The sequence below is a fragment of the Schistocerca americana genome, chromosome 3, assembly GCF_021461395.2.
Source record: "Schistocerca americana isolate TAMUIC-IGC-003095 chromosome 3, iqSchAmer2.1, whole genome shotgun sequence".
Lineage (NCBI taxonomy): Eukaryota > Metazoa > Arthropoda > Insecta > Orthoptera > Acrididae > Schistocerca > Schistocerca americana.
The window spans coordinates 247,761,953-247,782,181 of record NC_060121.1 but is presented as its reverse complement, the minus strand read 5'-3'; the positions used below and the strand labels follow the sequence as shown (position 1 = coordinate 247,782,181).

The 20,229-nt window shown below is 42.5% G+C and overlaps 1 protein-coding gene and 1 pseudogene across 3 annotated transcripts in view; one reads left to right on the top strand and one right to left on the bottom strand.

Moving 5' to 3' along the window:
- Positions 1–20,229, top strand: part of LOC124606205 (monocarboxylate transporter 5) — a 163,654-nt gene that overhangs the window by 7,574 nt on the left and 135,851 nt on the right. The gene's annotated exons all lie outside the window — the stretch shown is intronic.
- LOC124607968 lies at positions 13,495–13,613 on the bottom strand (annotated as a pseudogene).

Genomic DNA, 20,229 nt, shown 5'->3' with positions numbered 1-20,229 from the left:
GGCTGCCATTCAGGAACCAGACAAGCCACTTGACGATGCAAGGAATCATGTCCACAAGAGATCTGTGCAAGGTCTTTGAACGAAGAACCTTAGAAGTCGTTGAAACTCTCTAAATACAACAGCAAGCTGCATTTACATCGGATAGGGACTATGCAGCACATGGATTAAATCTAGCCCATCATACTGAAGACAGCTTTGAGACAAGAAAGGTCACAGGAGTATCATTTGGTGATGTAATAGCACCTTATGACACACTCAATCAAGAAATCCTCTTGCACTAAATGTATGGAATTAGCAAAGATTAGCATCTTACGCTAGTGGTTCAAGATCTTTATAATTGGTTTTTGGTAGAATTTGAATTTCGGTCCAGTCAATGTAAGCTCCAAAGAACAGGCTACAACAGGGCAGTGTTTTGGCTCTTTGCTATTTAAAATTTAAACCAACGATCAACTCCTGCCTTACCAAGTTTCATCTATTCTGATTAAGTATCTCACACTATTTTGCAAGAGTGAGATCTTTGAGAAGGTACAACTAAATCTTGACACTGCGTTGGAGGAGATAGATAAGTACTACTGTAAAATCCAGTTAAAACCAAATCCCAACAAACCACAAGTGTGCGCACTCAATCTGAAGAACCGACAGGCCCTGAGATAACTAGGAGCGCCTTGAAGAGGAGTGAAACTGCAGCACAGTTTCGGCCCAAATATATTGGTCTCACTCCTTACCGCACATTGAGTTTCGAGCAGCAGTGTCCGACTGTAAGGCAGAGAGTATTTACATGAGACAACATATTGCGCAAAAATAGGGAAACCTCCATGGGGTGCATCAACAAAAACAGTTAAAACTATTGCTTTATCTTTGCGTTAGACAGTAGGTGAATATGTTATCCCTGTTTAGCTTATCCCCACGACTGCTAAACAAGTGGATATCACTCTTCTGAATTTTTGGGACCTAAAACGTGGATAAACTCTGCCGTTAGCTGGAATTGCCCCGCCAGATATTAAGCGCGAGGTGGCCGTATACAGAGAAATGTGTAAGGTGTCTAACCCCGGTCAACACCCGTTATATTTTCACCACCTTCTTGCTTCAAGACTGACGTCCAGGAAGTTCATGAGGACAACACATAATAATAGCCAACAGACGTATTCTCGATTATTTATCTGAAATATGAGGTCTGAACACCGTTGAATGAGACCATAGGAAAAATCTAGCTCCTGATTTCGCTGAAGAACGGTCCGTATGGAAAAGTCTGAAGAGGCTTAAAACAGGGAAGCCCAAAAGAAAATTTTCGGAAATACGGCTATTCCACAACATCAACTCTTCGTAACTGTTGAGATCCACAAACTGTGGAACACTTATACCATTGTAGATTACATCCTGCAAAAGGTATCACTGATGAGCTGATGTCGGCAAGTTCCGAAGCCGCCGCAGTGATTGCCAAATACTCGACTAAAAGTGCTTCGATTATCATCTTTCTTTCTAATTCTCTTGTTTCAGCATTTATTTAATGTATTCTTCAGATTCCAATTTAACATTCATCTATAAGTGATTGTGACTGTGGAGTTCAACAAACAATACCAATGTAGAGTATGTCCAGCAAGATGTACCACTGTCTACAAATTTTGAACTAGCAATTTGTTTATAAGTGTTACTATTACGTGTATGAATGCTGCCCCTCTTGAAGACCCACATGTTTGTTTGGCGTCTCCAAAGATACCCCTCCTATAAAATTACACCTACGATACGTTGAGACACGCAAACTACCACATAACAGCAAGGTCTATGGTTCTAGGGTGGACAATCGGTATTGACATGCCTGTGCAGTTCTGTCAACGTTTTGGGAGCCCCTAATATATACCGCAATAATTTCAACCATAGCTCCAGGTAACATTAAATAATTGTACAGATCTATTTTTCTATTTTAGGATTGCATATTTGGCACGTTTGGTGTAGGTGTTATCATTCCCAAGTAGTTTCCTATTTTCTAATTTCTTCAGAGCATTCTCTAAGTGTACCATATTTGTGCTGTGAAATTCTATATGGTTCTTCCATGTTAAGAAACATTTTTGAATGAACTGATGAAATCGTCATCCACTATAATATTTATTTTGACTTGACTCGATGTTTCAGCTTGTAAATTTGTTTACTATTTGTTCTCAGATGCTAAGCTCAAACTGAATTTAGTTTTTCACAGAGGATGCTCGATTTGTGTTTGTTTCATATCAATGTATGATCGTTGTGCAGTCTTTCGTTGATTAACACAGAATTAAGAAAAGAAAATCGATCTCGAAGTGCAGCAGAAGACTGACACGGGCAGTTAAACAAAAGAAAAATTAAATATTACAAAGAAGAAAACTCACTGGTAAAGTAAAAAATTAAGACTGTAGAGAGATGTAGTCGCGAAAGTAAAAAGTGCATATATTAGCTCACTAGCTGCAGAGGGGAAGTCATTGTTATGGGAATTAGATCTTGTATTAAGAATTTGTTAATTTTACAGTAATGCTGCGGTCATAATGCCCTTTATACACTACTTATTCGACACAGTTGTTCACTTCTATTTATATTAGTTGGTTCTGTAACACATTTTCTGAAGGAATGAGACAAATGTCCTGTGAGTGTGATTATGTGACGTAATTCCATCTGGTAAAATTTCCGTGGAATCAATAAAATAAATAAAAAACTTATAGAGAGCAGACAAATGTTAAGAGTAAATATAAGGTCCCTAAAAAGGCGAAGAACTGTTCCCGTAATTAAGAGAAGAGGCGAGTGAGGATTTTTGGAAGAAACACGTGATTCATGAAAGAGGCCAAAGTTAAACAGAGTACTCAATGCTTTGAGCTGAAGCATGTCAACGGGACATACCCCCGGAGTCAAACGAAATGCGTAGTAGGTACAAGGATTTCATCTTATAAGTTGTAAGAAATATTTAAAGAAGTATCTAAATGAGTTGAAAAAGGCATCAGGGAAGGCGTTACGACATTCAGCCCAGTACTAAAAGGAAGAATAATCAAATAATTTCAAAACACTTGTGAACTTAGAGAACGTGTGGTCGAATAATACGGTCGAAGTCATAAGAACAATCATGATAATGTAGAGGCACACACAGACATGATGCAATCGGTTTCATTGTTGTGTAAGTTACAGTACGTACAAAAACCACATAATGCTAAAAAGATATGCAATAAGCACAATTGGACGGTTACAGTAAAAAAAAGGGATGAAAAGCAAAAGAGAGGAACCCCGAAACATGTTTAACATAAAATTTGGCACAACAACATGGTTTCCAAAGAGAAAGAAATCCCCTGCAAAGGGAACGAGAGTGAGATGTCACAAATAGAAAAAGCGTCCCACAGAAACAGACTTCGGGGTCAGATATTGGCCTGGAATTGAGAAAGAAATTCCTTAAACATTACGTCTGAAGCACAGCCAAATACGGAAATGAACCGTGGATCGTGCGGTATTAGAGGAGGAGGTCGTGTCAGCATCTGAAATATGGTTCTTCAGGAGAATGTTAAAACCGGAGCGGCAAAATTAAAAAGACGAAACAGAATTGTACGAGGAAGTCATCTTTGGTATTAATAAACCGCTTCAGCTATATTTATTACTTTATCATTAGATTACTACGGGTTTCGTGGCACTAAACGCGACGTTTGCAAGTGAACTGATATCCAGACAAGGATTATAATATGAGAGATTATTAAATATGCTCTTGAAATTGGCATGCAGAGATTAAAATATTAATACAAGAAAGAAAAATGATATCTTCATCCAACCAATGGAAAAACAATAGGTTTCTTTAATTATATCGCAGTTTTAGTATTTGGTGGCCTCCTACATCTAAATCTCCATATGTACCAGTACTTTTCTAATCGCGTGACGTGTGGTGGAGATCATATTTTGTATCAGATTTCTACGTTCCTGTTCCATTTGTGGACGACACGCATCAAGAAAGAGTCACATAGTTGCAATCAGTACATTCACCTCTAATTGTGACCTGATCATGTGCTATAAAAATTCGTATTTCAGTATGAGTCCTGTACTTCCAAGCCTATTAAATGCGAAATATTTGTCAAATTCCTAAGAGCTCACGAAAAGTTTTTTGTAAACATAGCCTGAGAAAGGTATCATCTCAATAATAATTCTTTTTATTCAAAAATGTAGAGGTATCATAGCCCAGTTTCAGTGAAGACTTGGTATTGATCTCAACGAGACTTAGCACCCTGCACCTCTACGTCTTTAAAGTCAGTGCCTTACGACTTTCCAAAGGAGGGACTAACATTATTTTATCCATTTCACTTGTTGTTGAGCTCCGTGGCTGTCGATCACTTTGCTTTAAGAGACACAGCAATCAATCACTTTTTACATATTTTTATTTAGTCCAATTAAAATAAGTAAAAAATGACTGGTTGACGTATTTCTCAAAGTTATAACGAGCAGCTAGCATTGTTTACTTTTTGGTATTATAATGGCGTTTTCTTCCTGAGTACAATCCTTTTGAGCATCAGCTCACTTCATTCTGCGAAACTAGACGTGACGCACACAACATAAACAGACGTTTCGACCACTTGGATCACCTCTCTTCAGAGCGTCGAAACTTCTGGATTGTGAATGTGGTCTTCTATGTACATTACATTCTTTTCCTGTTGTTATTTGGCAGTCCAAGTCAGTGTTGTCACGCGAAGAAGATGCCAATCGCAGGGTGGTTGACTGAAGGTGACAGTATTCTTAGTGTATTCCGGCGACAAAGCCAGTTTTTCGCTGCTGATGTATAACACAATTTGTTTCGGAGTTCATTTCGAATAGAATAGACTTCAAGACTATATAGTGTCATCATCAGGTATCAAACACGTCTGAAAACCGCTAGCACCACGAGTATCAAAAAGTGTTTATCCAAAGAAGTAGTACGTTATTGCTTGTGCTGCTGTGGCAGCTGACTGATTGGCAGACAACAACGAACTAGCAGCTGGCCCCAAGGGTCAATATTTTCCTACAGAAAGACATCGATGCTGCACTTCAGTTCTCTAGTGACACATGTCTATAATTTTGTGTATAGATCTCATAGAGCTGCGGTAAAATGAACTCACGCGACTGCGATACATGGCAGATAAGATGTCGAATGCTTGTAGCCATCTTCTATCGTCGCGTTGTTAGTGCGTTTAATAATATCGATAATCTGTAACATTGTCGGCTGATGCAAGCAATTGGGGCGACCACAGCTCAGGTGGTGATCGGCAATAGATCATTTATTGTGCTGCAGATAGCGTTCACAGGGGTGGGGTAACTGCACTCCCAGTTTAACCCACATGGACGTCGTCGCAGACAAACAGGACTTCGAACATGCCTTCATCGTGGGGACTGCCAATGCGTGTCAGCGCACAGTGAAGCGCAGGTCGCTTAAACATTAAGCGGGTTTCTTCATAATGGACAGTCGCCGCTTTCTGACGGCGGGCACAGTCTAATACACACAGTCTCGACACCCTAATGCGTGCGAAAGTTGTTACTGTTTGACAGATGGAGCGACAATAACGCTAATTAACGAAATAGTGGCAATATTTTTGCATCCCAAGCTTCAGTAAGTCACCAAGAGACAAGAATTATAGTGAAATAATGGAAAAACAGCCGAATCACACTGATTCAGTGACATAAATTACATCTCAACCATAAAAAAATACTTTCTAATATGTCTGTGCCTGCAGCTCATTCCAGTGAAAGCAAGAGAATATAAACACATTTTACCCATGAGGAGAATATATTTCTGTTGTTTCTGTTGTTATTATCATAGGCACTATCCTTGACGCTTTAAAATTTTTTGTGGAGTCCAATGATTCGCCCTGTCTTAAGCTACACGCGACTTTCCAATACACGAATATTTTTCTAAATGTAATTACTTTTGCTTCAGAATCACATGAGTTGAAGATTCTTGCCATTTGTGGCCAGATTTGATTTCTCCTGCATTGGAAAACAGTTTTATTGCTTTCGACGGTTTATTAGGACGGCTGTTTTGTTTTCCCGTAAGCTGCAGTTGTGGTAGTTTGGTTGATACGTTGAGAAATTTAGGTATTATATTTCACATAGGTTCCACATTGGCTGCTTCGGGTGAAAGTGTAGCGAATAAAACTCAGCTTTGTTGAATAAATATACGACGTCTTTCCGTAAAAGGTCAGATCGTCTGGTCTTTACTAGCAATTTTTTGTCATTAAAGGAAAACGACTTCATTCAGTAAACGTCTATATGTTAGAAGAAAAATGTAAATAAATTTTCTTGTAATGCACCGTTACGTCTCTCCCAGGGTCTTTAGGCTAGTAAATAATCACAAATGTGGTGTGATTTTTTAGTAATTGTCGATTTTTACGGCACTACGTACACAACCTATTGTAAAACTATGTTACAGATTAATATAAACTTTAATATTCGTACTCATCCCATATCACATTCAGAAGTGTCGCCTGCTGCCCGCTTGGGGCGCTGTTATCGCTGGGGGTAACAAGAACGAGACAGTGTCGCGAAGCCTTTGACGGCGAGAGAAGCTACGCGCGCAGCGCTTCCCTCTGGATTTTGCTCGTGAGCGATTAAGCAGCTATGTAAAGGGACTAGCGTGAGAACTTCGAGCAAGTATACATGTTATTTAGATACAGCCTGGGCCTAATTTGCTGCAATGTTGTAGTCAGCCATCTTGATAATTTTTTTATTTCATGACGTTTAAAGGTCTGCTAAGGTAGCAGTATAATAGATAACAAGCAAGATTTGTTATTGTACAGTAAGTGCGTATGAGAATATAGCATTCATTAGTTGTGAAAAGTTACATTTGGTATCCATTCAAATTGATACTGCATATAAAAATCCCTACCAGTTGTTCATCAGAATAAACCTTAGGACGGATGTAATCTGGTAGCAATCCGAGCCCCTACGATCTCTTCTGAGAAAACTTCGTTCACCGCGAAAGCGTCTTCCTCTTTTTTTAAAGTTTTATCTAGGACCGAAAATGCTTACCAAAAATCAGTCTCGATTCTTGTTATTGCATGGACAAATTCTAAAGGGCCTGTCACAAGTATTCTAATATGTTTATGAGCTGTACCCTACTGATCAGCGAGGTGTCAGCAGCAGAGATTATTTTCGCCGAGTTACGGGATTTTTGTCAACAACCTTCAATGCCATACAAGAGAGACACTTCGTAAGCAGACTACTTAATAAAATAAGCTTAACATAAATGCTTTTCTTATTCAGATTTCATATTTTAAAGTAAAGAGTAAAGTACACTGCATTTTCGCTCAGATCAGTTTACAATACACAAAGATAATCCTTGATATTTCGATTTCAGCAGTTCAGTTAACTCAAAAATCATAATAGTTCTGTTCAGACAGATAGTTTACTGTAACATGGTAAATACGAACACTTATCAAGCGTTGTTTCTTCCTTTATAAAAATATCTTGGCAGATTTTAGGAATTATGTAGAGGCTGTGGCGTAAGTCATACAACGAGTACTGGAAGATCCGCATGATAATGAGTGAAGTCAGTGTGTTCAAAGACTAAAATGTTGTGAACAATAGTGAAGGGAATTATCCAGATACTGCAGTCTGGAGATGCCTTACCGTCAGTACTCTCCGACGTGATTCAGAACAGAATCTGGTAAATAAAATGAAACATTCAATAAACATGTAAATATTGTTTCATTGCTTTAAGTACTTTAGCCTTTTATCATGTATTATTCGAAAGTGGACGTGAAGATGTTGAGAACGTGATTACTCACTTCTAACCCAAACGTTCAGAAGCAGACTTGTAGAACCCATTTCCAAGGTGAACAGTAACTGTCACGATAAACATAATACCGCCTGACACGAAGTAGCCAGAAAGTGCACAGTATATAAGAGCAACTGAAAAAACTTTTATGTTTTCTTTTCCTTCATTGTTGTTACAAAGAATCTCGGTGTGATAGTAGGAGGGTATGTGGCGACGAGGAAAACACTGCAGTAAACCAGTAAGCAGCGCAAATGTGTCTGAAGTTTACGAGCAGGAGGTGACCGCGAAGAATTATCTACAGCAGTATAGATAAGGCTCCACTGTACGGCTAGCTAGTTAGTTTCTTATCGCTGCTCCATGTTACGAGAGGTATCCAAAAGGTAAGTTCCCATCGATCGCGAACAGACAACCACAGTGAAAATGCGACGAAGCTTTGCAGAGATGCGTCGAGGAGTGTGTGTAGTATGCTTTTCGATTGCGTCATGTCGCTCTTTTCAGTTATGAGCACACAGTGGCCACGTATAGATACCTAGAAAATAGTGCCCCCTGTCAAGTACGGGTGCCTACTGAGAGATTTCGCGCAATTTTATGCAACCCCACATAACATAACTGTCATGCATTTCCTTCCTTATGACAGTTCTCGGCCGCACACTGCAAGGGCAATGAAGACATTTCTAGAGATTTTCGATGGGAACTGTTTGATCACGTACCATACAGCCCGGACTGGCTCCCTCTGATGTTCATCTCTGCTCACAAGAACCGCTGGTAATGAAGACAACATTTTGTAACAGACAATGTGCTGCAGACCTGCATAGAGAAAGCTCAGGCAGCTGCCTTCTATGAGGAGGCTATTGGAAAGTTGGACAATGCTACAACGCTACGACAGACGCCTGAGTCGGAGGGACGACTATGTAGAGAAGCAGGTGGAGAATGCAGCTACAAGTTGCAAATAACACTTTTTTTTTAATTTCTCTGTGGTTTCCATTTCGCAACCAATCGGAGCTTACATTCTGGACAACCCTCCTAAATCTCCCGATGTTTCTCCAAAGCACCGTTGAGATAGCCGATTTCACTAATACCCTCTATATCTGCTGCAGCAGTGTCGCGTCCCATCCAAATACAGCTTTCCTTGTGCGCTTACAGACCTGACAATGCAGGTCAAGACTTGAGCTACTTGTCAAGCCTCCAGCAGACTTCCTTGCAAGCCTCTAGCAGTATTGTTGAAGACTACGTTGTGTTTGGGGAAAAGATGGCAAGCCAAATCAGAGTAAAAATTTACCGCAAGGATCCCTGAGACTTTTGAGACGTTTGTAAGTCTTTACTGAGGTGTCGCCAGCTTTTTTGGCACACATGCACATTGCTCATCCAAATGTCAGCCTCCAAGTGGTAGACAGGCCCTCACAGTTCTAGAGACTGCTGATTTTGGTAGCGTGCCCTTGCTCGCTAAAACTGTGTGACGTTATCACTCGTTAAAAGTGTCTCTATTCATTATAGGTTGCCACTTTTGGAGAAATTTTTTTACGTCTTAGGTTTCCCTGCCTTCTTTATGGAAAAGTCAGTGGCGGCTATCTAAATACTTGAAGTCAAAAGGGCGCTGGCGGCACATTGCTTGCGAGTCTGTCTTTGGCCTCTCTCCTGATAGGGGTGCTTGATCCTGCGCCTACTATTGATCTTCTTGCTACATCTTTGCCAACCGCTTTGCTGGTGACAGATTACGCCAGCACAGTACCAACTAGAATTTTTTTTGTAAGCCATCTTGTATCCTCCTGTGGTCACTCAACAACGACACTCTTCCAAACGCCACACTGTCATCAGCAAACAGTCGCACGTTGCTGCACACTCTGCCCATCAGGTCATTTATGTATATCTTATATACATTATAGCCAACGGCCTTGCCGCAATGGTAACACCGTTTCCTGTCAGATCACTGAAGTTACGAGCTGTCGGGCTGGGCTAGCACTTGGATGGGTGACCATCCGGTCTGCCGAGCGCTGCTGGCAAGTTGGGTGCACTCACCCCTTTTGAGGCAAACTGAATTGCTGATACTTGATTGAAAATGGCTCCACCGGTCTCGCAAACTGGCATATGGTTGGGAGAGCAGTGTGCTGACCACATGCCCCGCCGTATCTGCATCCAGTGACGCCTGTGGACTGAGGATGACGCGCCGGCCGGTCGGTACCGTTGGGCCTTCATGGCTATTTGGATGGAGTTTAGTTTTTTTATATATATTACAAAAGCGAAAGGTTATGTGAGTGTGTGTGTGTGTGTGTGTGTGTGTGTGTGTGTGTGTGTGTGTGTGTGTGTGTGTTACTTCTTCATCGGAAATGGCTGAACGAATTTGGATGAAATTTGGTATGGAGATTGGTTATACTCTGAGTTGACACACAGGCTAACTTATACATACTTACCTATGAAAGCGGTGGGGATGAAAAAGAAGTGTCGCCCACGAAGTGCGAATATCCATACTTACTCCATCCAGTACTTGAGAATAAGAGCACTTTATGACTTACAACAACTTTAGATATAATATCAAACTTGTATAAAACTGTTTCTCGAACCTTCACAAAACGATGAAAGGAAAAAAGTTTATCGCTTACCACATTTCCGCTGTCCATGCAGTACACTGCCGCATGTATCATTTCTTGCTTCTTTACTACTATTCGCAACACATTTCACAGATTGTATCCACATACGGCAATGTGGGACATAGTTCAGGAGATATGACATCAAATACTGAGATGCGTTAAAAACTTCCGCATAATGCATGATGTTAATTTTATTTAAAAATAAATATGAACAGTCACAACCGCAATACTCTTTTTTTATATGAGGTTACCAGTTTCGGTCTGTTTTATACCATCTTCAGATCTTGCACCATTATGATAGATGGTGGCTGTGAACAGAGCAGACGCTACACCTCCACGAACGCTAACTAGAGGTGTAGCCTGGACTGGCAGGCTACACCTCTAGTTAGCGTTCGTGGAGGTGTAGTGTCTGCTCTGTTCAGAGCCACCATCTACTATCATGATGGTCTAAAACAGACCGAAACCGGTAACGTTAAATAAAAGAAAGGTTGTAGAAAAATTTCCGCTACCAGTCACAATAAAAGGTTTGTCACACGACCGGATTCGGGCTTGCGCCCATCTTCAGGTGTTTATACTTTCATGTACATGTTTATAAGCTGGAGATCAATGAAGATGAAGCATCATTATTATAGTTACGCTGTGGTGACAGTTTATCCACTTAGTTATACCGTTATTATCATTTTCACGTCCATATTTCAGTTTTATAAAGTTTTGCTGCATATTTCACTATTACGATGTGCACTGATGAAATGCTTCATCTTTATTGATCTCCAACATATAAACATGTACATGAATGTATACACACCTGAAGATGGGCGCAAGCCCGAAACGCCGGCCGCGGTGGTCTCGCGGTTCTAGGCGCTCAGTCCGGAGCCGCGCGACCGCTACGGTCACAGGTTCGAATCCTGCCTCGGGCATGTATGTATGTGATGTCCTTAGGTTAATTAGGTTTAAGTAGTTCTAAGTTCTAGGGGACTGATGGCCAAAGATGTTAAGTCCCATAGTGCTCAGAGCCATTTGAACCATTTTTGAAGCCCGAAACCGGTCGTGTGACAAATAAAGAACCTTTTATTGTGACTGGTAGCAGAAATTTTTCTACACCCTATAAAGGAGTTCAACAGCATCCACTATGGATAAAACTCATTAAAAAAAGGTTGTTTCGGCTGTGACTGTTTATATTCATTTTTAAGAATAAATAAACCGCTGCACTCCAGCGAAACACGTTCTCAAGAATCACAGTTTTAATTTATTACTTCTTTGCTAGTAACTTTATTCATAACGCATTTCACAGACAGTGGGTAGGTACATATACCACTAGCTGTACCTGCAAAATCATATTGTGCGACACGTACTTCAGGAGATACGGCATCACAAACATTGAGCTGTGCGAAATTCGATAGAGATTCAGTGAAATCTGTCTATAAATACGTGTGGAATATATTAATACATATAAAATGTATCTGAGATGTGCATACACAGGCAAAGCCACGGACAATAAGCTCGTCCTGAATCCCTGAAACGCATTCAACCAAATTTGGTATACATATTAGTTACCATCTAGAAAGAACTATTGTGGGGAGAAGAACCACCAGCTTCGCATTAGGGCGGGGGCTATATCGTGTTGAGAGAATGGGGGAGGACGAGATGGGCAGAGAGGGGGAGGAGTAAATGAAGAGAGAAAAGGAAGAGGAGGAGTCGGAGAGGAGAGACGGGAGAAAGGAGGAGATTGACAGAGAAGGGAAAGAGTAGGGGATGGACGGAGCGAGGAGGGAGAAGATGTACAGAGAGTGGGGGTGGACGAGATGGACAGAGAGAGGGCGGAAGGAGGAGATCGAGTAATAGAAGATTGGAATAAGTTCATACCTGTCATTATTTTCATAAATAACTGTTTAATCGCGTTAACACCGCGGCACGGAGGTAGTAGAGAATAAACGATGTGCCATCGTACTTTCATGGGGCTCTCCTGACAGTACCCTTGTCTCTACTGAACACATGTTATCGAGGACAACGTTCTGGATTCTATTACGTAAAACGTATTCGAGTCACTCACATAACATGGCAGCCTATTTCGTATGCTCGTACCTTCGTCAACAGTCTGCAGTGGAGCATCGTGTCAAATGCTTTCCGTACATCTAGAAGTGTGGTATCCGCCTGTAGTCCTACATCCATGATTCGGAGGATATCAGGTGAGAAAAGGACAAGCTGAGTTTCGCACGAGCGATTCATTCTAAATCCGTGCTGGTCTGTGGACAGAAGCTTTTCTGTACTGTGAAGAACGAAAACAAACACCGCATATCTACATCTACAATACATGGATTCTCTGCCAATCACATTTAAGTGCCTGGCAGAGGGTTCATCGACCCACCTTCACAATTCTCTATTATTCCAATCTCGTACAGCGCACGGGAAGAACTAACGCCTACATCTTTCCACACGAGCTCTGATTTCCATTATTTTACCGTGGTGATCGTTACTCCCTATGTAGGTCGGTGTCAACAAAATATTTTCGCATTCGGAGGAGGAAGTTGTTGATTGGAATTTCGTGAGAAGATTCCGTCGCAATGTAAAACGCCTTCCTTTTAATGGTTTCCAGCCCAAATCCTGTATCATTTCTGTGACACTCGATCCCATATTTCGCGATAATACAAAACGTGCTGCCTTTCTTTGAACTTTTTCCATGTACTCCGCCAGTCCTATCTGAGACAGTCTCCTTAGTAGGTCTGTTACATTTTCAAAGGGTCCTGCCAATAAAACGCAGCCTTTGGTTAGCCTTCCCCACAACATTTTCTATGTGTTCTTTCCAATTTAAGTTGTTCGTAATTGTAATACCTAGGTATTTAGTTGAATTTACGGCTTTTAGATTAGACTGATTTATCGTATAACCGAAGTTTAACGAGTTCCTTTTAGCACTCATGTGGATGAACTCACACTTTTCGTTATTTAGGGTCAACTGCCAGTTTTCGCGCCATTCGAACAGATCTTGAAGGCCCAGCTGCACCGACCGGCCGCCGTGTCATCCTCAGACCTTAGGCGTCACTGGATACGGATACGGACGGGCACGTGACCATCACACCACTCTCCTGGCCGTATGTCAGTTTCCGAGACCGGAGCCGCTACTTCTCAATCAAGTAGCTCCTCAGTTTGCCTCACAAGGGCTGAGTGCACCCCGCTTGCCAACAGCGCTCGGCAGACCCAGAGGATGACCCATCCAAGTGCTAGCCAAGCCCGACAGCGTTTAACTTCGGTGATCTGACGGGAACCGGTGCTACAACTGGGACAAGGCCGTTGGCGTGTTGTGAAGAAATGTTATGACTTATCAGCGTATGCATGGTACATAGAAAAACCCTTAGAGCGCTGGTAAACTGTTGGGTCAGAAACCTGGAATTTGACTGTAGATACTGAAATTCATCACCCGACATTATGAACGTTAAAGAGATGTTAAACAAATTCCAGTGGCAGGCGCTACAAGAGAGGCACTGTACATCACGGAGAGGTTTACTACTGAAATTTCTAGATAGTACGTTCCAGAAAGAGTCAGACAACATAATACTGCCCACCACATACGTCTCGCGAATAGCTACGATGAAAAATTCGAGAAATTAGAGCTAACACAGAGGTTTAGCGACAATCATTCGTCACACGCGCAATTCGTGAATGAAACATACGACTGAACAGAGCTCAGAATTTATTTTTATCGCCCGAGCCCTAGGAATTGATACAACGGTACTGTCCCATACACGTAATGAACGTTGGCCATACTGAACTGTTACAATCGTAGCAGTCTGTGGATTCGTTCAATGTTTACAGCCATGCCTACTTGAAAATCTCTGAAGCAGTACTTTAGTTGTGGTCGCACTAGAGCCGTTTACCTATTTCCATTGCACTGCACTTTCCCATACCCTTCTAAAAATCTGTCCATCATTCGCCTTCCCTAATTATGAGAGGCCGTGGACGATACGTAAAACTACTCCTCTGCGCCCGTCAATTGAAAGAATTGCGTAGAGGGCACCACAATTAGTCACGTGATGCCGATTGCGTGATTATCTCTGGATGGCGCCATCGTTCTCGATTAAAAGTAATCAGTCGTCATTTTGTGCTCGACTAAGTTGGTGTTAAGACTTCTTTTCGTGATGCCCATGATTATGTGCAATTTTGCGTACTCCAGGTGCCGTTAGTGCATATCGTACATCTCCTGCCGTTCATAAGCATTCATTAAATTACTTGGTGATGCCCTCTATGCAGCAGCATCTATTCAGGAGCCCCTCGAGCCTTTAACTCGGCAGCCGTTTATCCTCCGAAGATGACTGCAGCAATCGAAGACGAAACGTCAGGGAATAGTTCAACTCACACATACCGTCCGGAGCCTCTCAGGCCGGACATTTTAACTGAAGTAAACGCCAGTCATGAAAGCCAACAATATTTGTCCTATCTCACCTGGTTTTTAATGTTGACCCCCCAGTCCCAGAAGCTCCGGGAGTTTACCAATAGTCTTGTAATGGGGTAATGTCCGATTCCTTCTTTTGTTATAGACATTATGCTACATAGATCCATCGCTATACCTAGCGGAAATTTTGTCCAACTTTATCTGTATTTGCTTGCGATAGTACAACAATAATACTATTCTGTAGACAGAAGCATCTCCAGCAAATAATATAGCCGTGTTGATAGCCCTATCTGATGACCCCGTTTTTTATGCCAATTAAGAACTTTGTGTTATTTATCTTTGGGGTAGTATGATCTTGACTTTTGTTTCTGTTGAGCGATCGCTACCCAGTATAGCACGTTTAATGTACAGGGTGTTTATAAATGAATATCGGGGTTTTAAGCTTTATAATATTTATTATATTAAACTTACAGTTATAAATGATATGTCAAATGAAAGATCAACTCAAACAGTTTTACCAAGAACCTTATAAATCTTCAATGTGAGCACCATTTGTCACACGGCACACATGAAGTCTATAGCCGAGTTCTTCCCAAACGTTGATAAGTGTGTCTTCAATGATTGTAGCAACAGCTGCTTCAATCCGTTTTCTTAATTCAGTGAGGTCTGCTGGTAGCGGAGGCACGTACACACGATCCTTGATGAAGCCCTAAGGAAAAAATCGCATGACGTTAGGTCGGGTGAACGTGGAGGCCATGCAAAGCAAGCTCTGTCATTGGGCCCCTTGCGGCCTACCCAGCGCTGGGGTACAGTGAAGTTCAACTAATCGCGTACTTCGCTATGCATTTATATACATTTATAAGCTTCTTGGTAAAACTGTTTGAGTTGCTCTTTCATTTGACGTATCATTGATAACTGTAAGTTTAATGTAATAAATATTGTAAAGCGTTAAAACTCCTATATTCATTTGTAAACACCCTGTATTAGACAAAAACCCTTCGAGAGAATCACATTTCTCTAAGAAGGCTCCGTATGATTGTATGCCGGTTATCATTCGACACTGAGATTGACGTCTACTTGTTGTTTGTTTTAATTCGGGGATATTTCCAGAGCTTCACTAACAAACCCAAAATCTACGAACTCCCGTGGATTTACTTGTCTTGTAATCGTTTGTTGGGCATGGTTGCAGATCGACAACTTCAGATGTGTATCTGAGGTAAACTTTTAGCGTTATATATGACAAACAGACACTTCGAATAATCACTGTTCTGTTCATAAACAACAAGAAAGCTAGTCACTGGAATATCGATTCCCGCCCGGGTTGGGGATTTTCACTGCCCGGGTGGTGTTCGTGTTGTCCTCATCATTCATGAAAAAGTGGCGAGACTGGATTGTGTTCAGAGTGGGAATGCTTACGGGCGCTGATGACCGCGCAATTGAGCGCTCCACAAACCAAACATCATCATTATCATCATCATCATCATTCAATCTAAGGAAAAATAGTGTAGCGCCATCTTGGAATCTCATCCACATCGGTCGTCTGGTAAAGTATCTTCCAAGACTGCTGCAGACGCATGTGCCGTTGTTAAAAAAGAACCTTCTTCAGGTTAGACTGCCGCCTTTTTTCTAGGGGCTAGTGACGTTATTCACATAACGTCAGACAAGCCCTACGTCAAAATTACGACGTGTCTTATGACTCAAATTAAGTACCGTGTAAATGTAAGTTACACTGATGTCCATTTTTGTTTTTGTTTTTTTTTGTTTCAGAGCATACAAAAGGCACTGAGAATGGCTCACAAACTGCCCGTTGTGATCCGTACTATTTGTGGTTACATTGTCTTGAGTGAATCGGGGTGAAATAGGTCGAAAGGGATAAAAATATACAAAAACTAAAATGAAACAGGAAGTTCCAAAATAAAATACACTGAGATGGCAAAAGTCATGGGATAGTGACATGCGTATATGCAAATGGCGGTAGAATAGCGCACACAAGGTTTAAAAGACCACTGAATTGGTGCAGCTGTCATTTTCTCTCAGGAGAATCATGTGAAAAAGTTTCCGACGTGATTATCGCCGTACGACGGAAATTACCAAATTTTGAACGCGGAATGGTGGTTGGAGCTAGATGTGTGGGACATTCCAATTCGGAAATCGTTAGGGAATTCAATATTTCCAGGTCCACAGTGTCAAGGGTGTGCCGAGAATACCAAATTTCAGGCATTACCTCTCACCACGGACAACCCAGTGGCCCACAGCTTTCAGTTAACGGCCGAGAGCGGCTTTTGCGTAGAGTTGCCAGTACTAACAGACAAGCAGCACTGCGTGAAACAAGCGCAGAATGTGCGACATGCGGGGCTATGGCAGCAGACGACCGATGCGAGTGCCTTTCATAACAGCACGACATCGCCTCCAGCGCCTCTGCTCGGCTCGTTACCAAACTGGTTGGACCCTAGATGACTAGAAAACCGTGGGGCTGGTCAGATGAGTCCCGATTTCAGTTGATGAGAGGTGTTGGTAGGATTCGAGATGGCGCAGATCCCACCAAGCCACGGACCCATGTTGTCCACAAAGCACTGTTCAAGCTGGCTCTGATTCCGTAATGGTGTGGTCTGTGTTTACCTGGAATGGACTGCGTCCAGTAATCCGACTGAACCGACCATTGAGTGAAAATGGTTGTGATCAGGCTGCCTGGAGACTATTTGCAGCCATTCATGAACTTCATGTTCCCAAACAACGATGTCATTGCACCGGGTCAAAACTGTTCGCCATTGCTTTGAAGACCGTTCTGGATAATTCGAGTGAATGATTTGGCCATATAAATCGCCCGACATGCATCTCATCTAACATTTATGGGATATAATTGAGAGGTCACTTCGTGCATAAAATCTTGCACCGTCAACATTAACGCAATTATGGATGGCTATGGAGGCAACATGGCTCAATATTTCTGCAGGGGATTTCCAAAGATGCCGGCCGCTGCGGCCGAGCCGTTCTAGGCGCTTCAGTCCGGAACCGCGCTGCTGCTATGGTCGCAGGTTCGAATCCTGCCTCGGGTATGGATGTGTGTAATGTCCTTAGGTTAGCTAGGTTTAAGTAGTTCTAAGTGTAGGGGACTAAATGGAAATGAGCGTTTGGCGTCATTGGCCGGGAGGCCCCTTTGCGGGCAGGTCCGTCCGCCTTGGTGCAGGTCTTATTACATTCGACGCCACACTGGGCGACCTGCGCGCCGGATGGGGATGAAATGATGATGAAGACAGCACAACACCCAGTCTCTGAGAGGAGAAAATGCCCGACCCAACCGGGAATCGAACCCGGGCCCGTAGGACGGCAATCCGTCACGCTGACAGTTATCGGAGCGGATAGTCTAGGGGACTGATGACCTCAGATGTTAAGTCCCATAGTGCTTAGAGCCATAGCGGACAGTCTAGGGGACTGATGACCTCAGATGTTAAGTCCCATAGTGCTTAGAGCCATTTGAACCATATGAACTTCCAAAGAATTGTTGAGTCGATGCTAAGTTGAGCTAATGCACTACGCCAGGGAATAGGAGGACCAAAACGATGTTAGAAAGTTTCTCATGATTTCGCCACCTCAGTGTATCACATAATGTTATCACAATGCGCACCACTCTAAGACAAAGACAACGCAACACGAAGGAACTGTCCAAATGGGACAGAAATCCGCACAATTTCAAAAAAAATGGATGATTTATTGGCCCTTACGCAAGCAGCTATTCGGCTTGGCATTGATCGACAGGGTTCTTAGATGTCCTCCGGAGGGATATCGTGCCAATTAGCGCGTTATCTCGTCGAAATCCCGAGCTCTTTCGTAGTCCCTGGCCGTAATGCTCCAAACTTTCTCAATGGGGGACTGATCCAGCGATCTCGCTGGCCAAGATAGGGTTTGGCAGATACAGAGACAAGCGGTTGAAACTCTCGCCGTGTCCGGCCGAGTATTATCTTGCTGAAATGTGAGCCATGAAGGCCAAAACAACGGGGAGTAGAATATCGGCCAACTCCCGCTGTGCTACAATGGTGCCGCAAATGACAACCAAAGGGGACCTGCTATGAAAAGAAATGGCTGCCCAGACAACCACTCCTGGATGTCGGGCCGTATGGCGGCGACAACCGGGTTGGTAATCCACCATTGTCCCAGTCGTATCCAAACATGTCATTGGGGCCCAGTTCGAAGCAGGACTCATCACCGAAGACAATTCCAGGGTGAAGGCATGTCTGGAGAAGCCCCAGACAGCGGTGGGATACCAACCAGACTATGCCGTATGGCCCGACAACAAGGTGCAAATGGCTGGAGTACCATGACTTTTCACAGCAGGACCACTTTGGTTGTCCTCCGCGGCACCCTTACGGTACATCGGTACATCGACGATACTCAACGCCCCGTTTTGGTTTCTTTCATGGCTATCCCTTCTGAGCTTACATTTCAGCAAGATAATGCCCGCCCGCATACGACGAGAAATTCTGCTGTTTGTCTTAGTGCTCGCCAAACCCTACCTTGGCTAGCAAGGTCGCCGGATCTCTCCCGAACTGAGAACGTTCGGGGAATTATGAGCACGCTCTTGCAACTAGCTAGGGATTTTGACCATGTGGCTCCCTACTTGGACAGAATCTGCCACGATATGACTCAATAGGACATCTAACAGCACTGTCAATCAATGTCAAGCCGAATACATGCTTACATAAGGGTCAGAGGTGGACCAACTTGCTACCGAAGTGCTCAATTTTTGAAACTATTTCTCTTGAATAACTCATCCAGTGTTTCTTACATTATAATCATTTGCTTGGCTGTACAGGTACGTCATATCTATCGGTTGCTGTTCCACAGGTTCCATTTAGTCAGATGGCTACGGAACTGTGACTCTATTTCGTCTAGGCAAAGTATTATGAAAGTTATTGATATATCTTTATCGATGTCATAGTTAATAAACCGCAATTTAAACATTGTCTGTTAACTGAAACTAGTTGTCAGAAGCGTAGACCTTCTACTTCGAATGAAATACAGAGAAACCAAATACTGAAACTTTAACCACACGAACAAAGTTGGTGAAGTAATTGTAAGTAAAAGCATGAATATGAAAAAGGGCGGAGAATTTCAAGCAGTTTTCTGTGTCTGTTACGTTACATCAGAACCAACTTTTACTAACAAGGGGACAATCTATACTGTAAATCACGGATTTTGATGCACTTCAAATATGTTGTAGAGGCACTTAGCCTGAGTACCTGGCTATCCGGTTTTTTAGCGACGGGCCTCGGTTTTTGAGCAAATCGATTTTGAATTTCATTGCCCGCTTTGTATACGCGTAACATTACATCTGTTCCGAGCAAGTCAGCGTAGCCTAGCGGTGAAGGCTCACGGCTACCGCGCTGGAGGTACCGTGTTCGAATTCTGCTCCCATATGTTTTATATGTATGTAAGAACCGTCCGGAAAATTTGGCCCTCACGTTCAAAAACGAGTAAACGAATTAACTGGGAAATACAGAAATGTAGTCGTGTCCTGCCCGAAA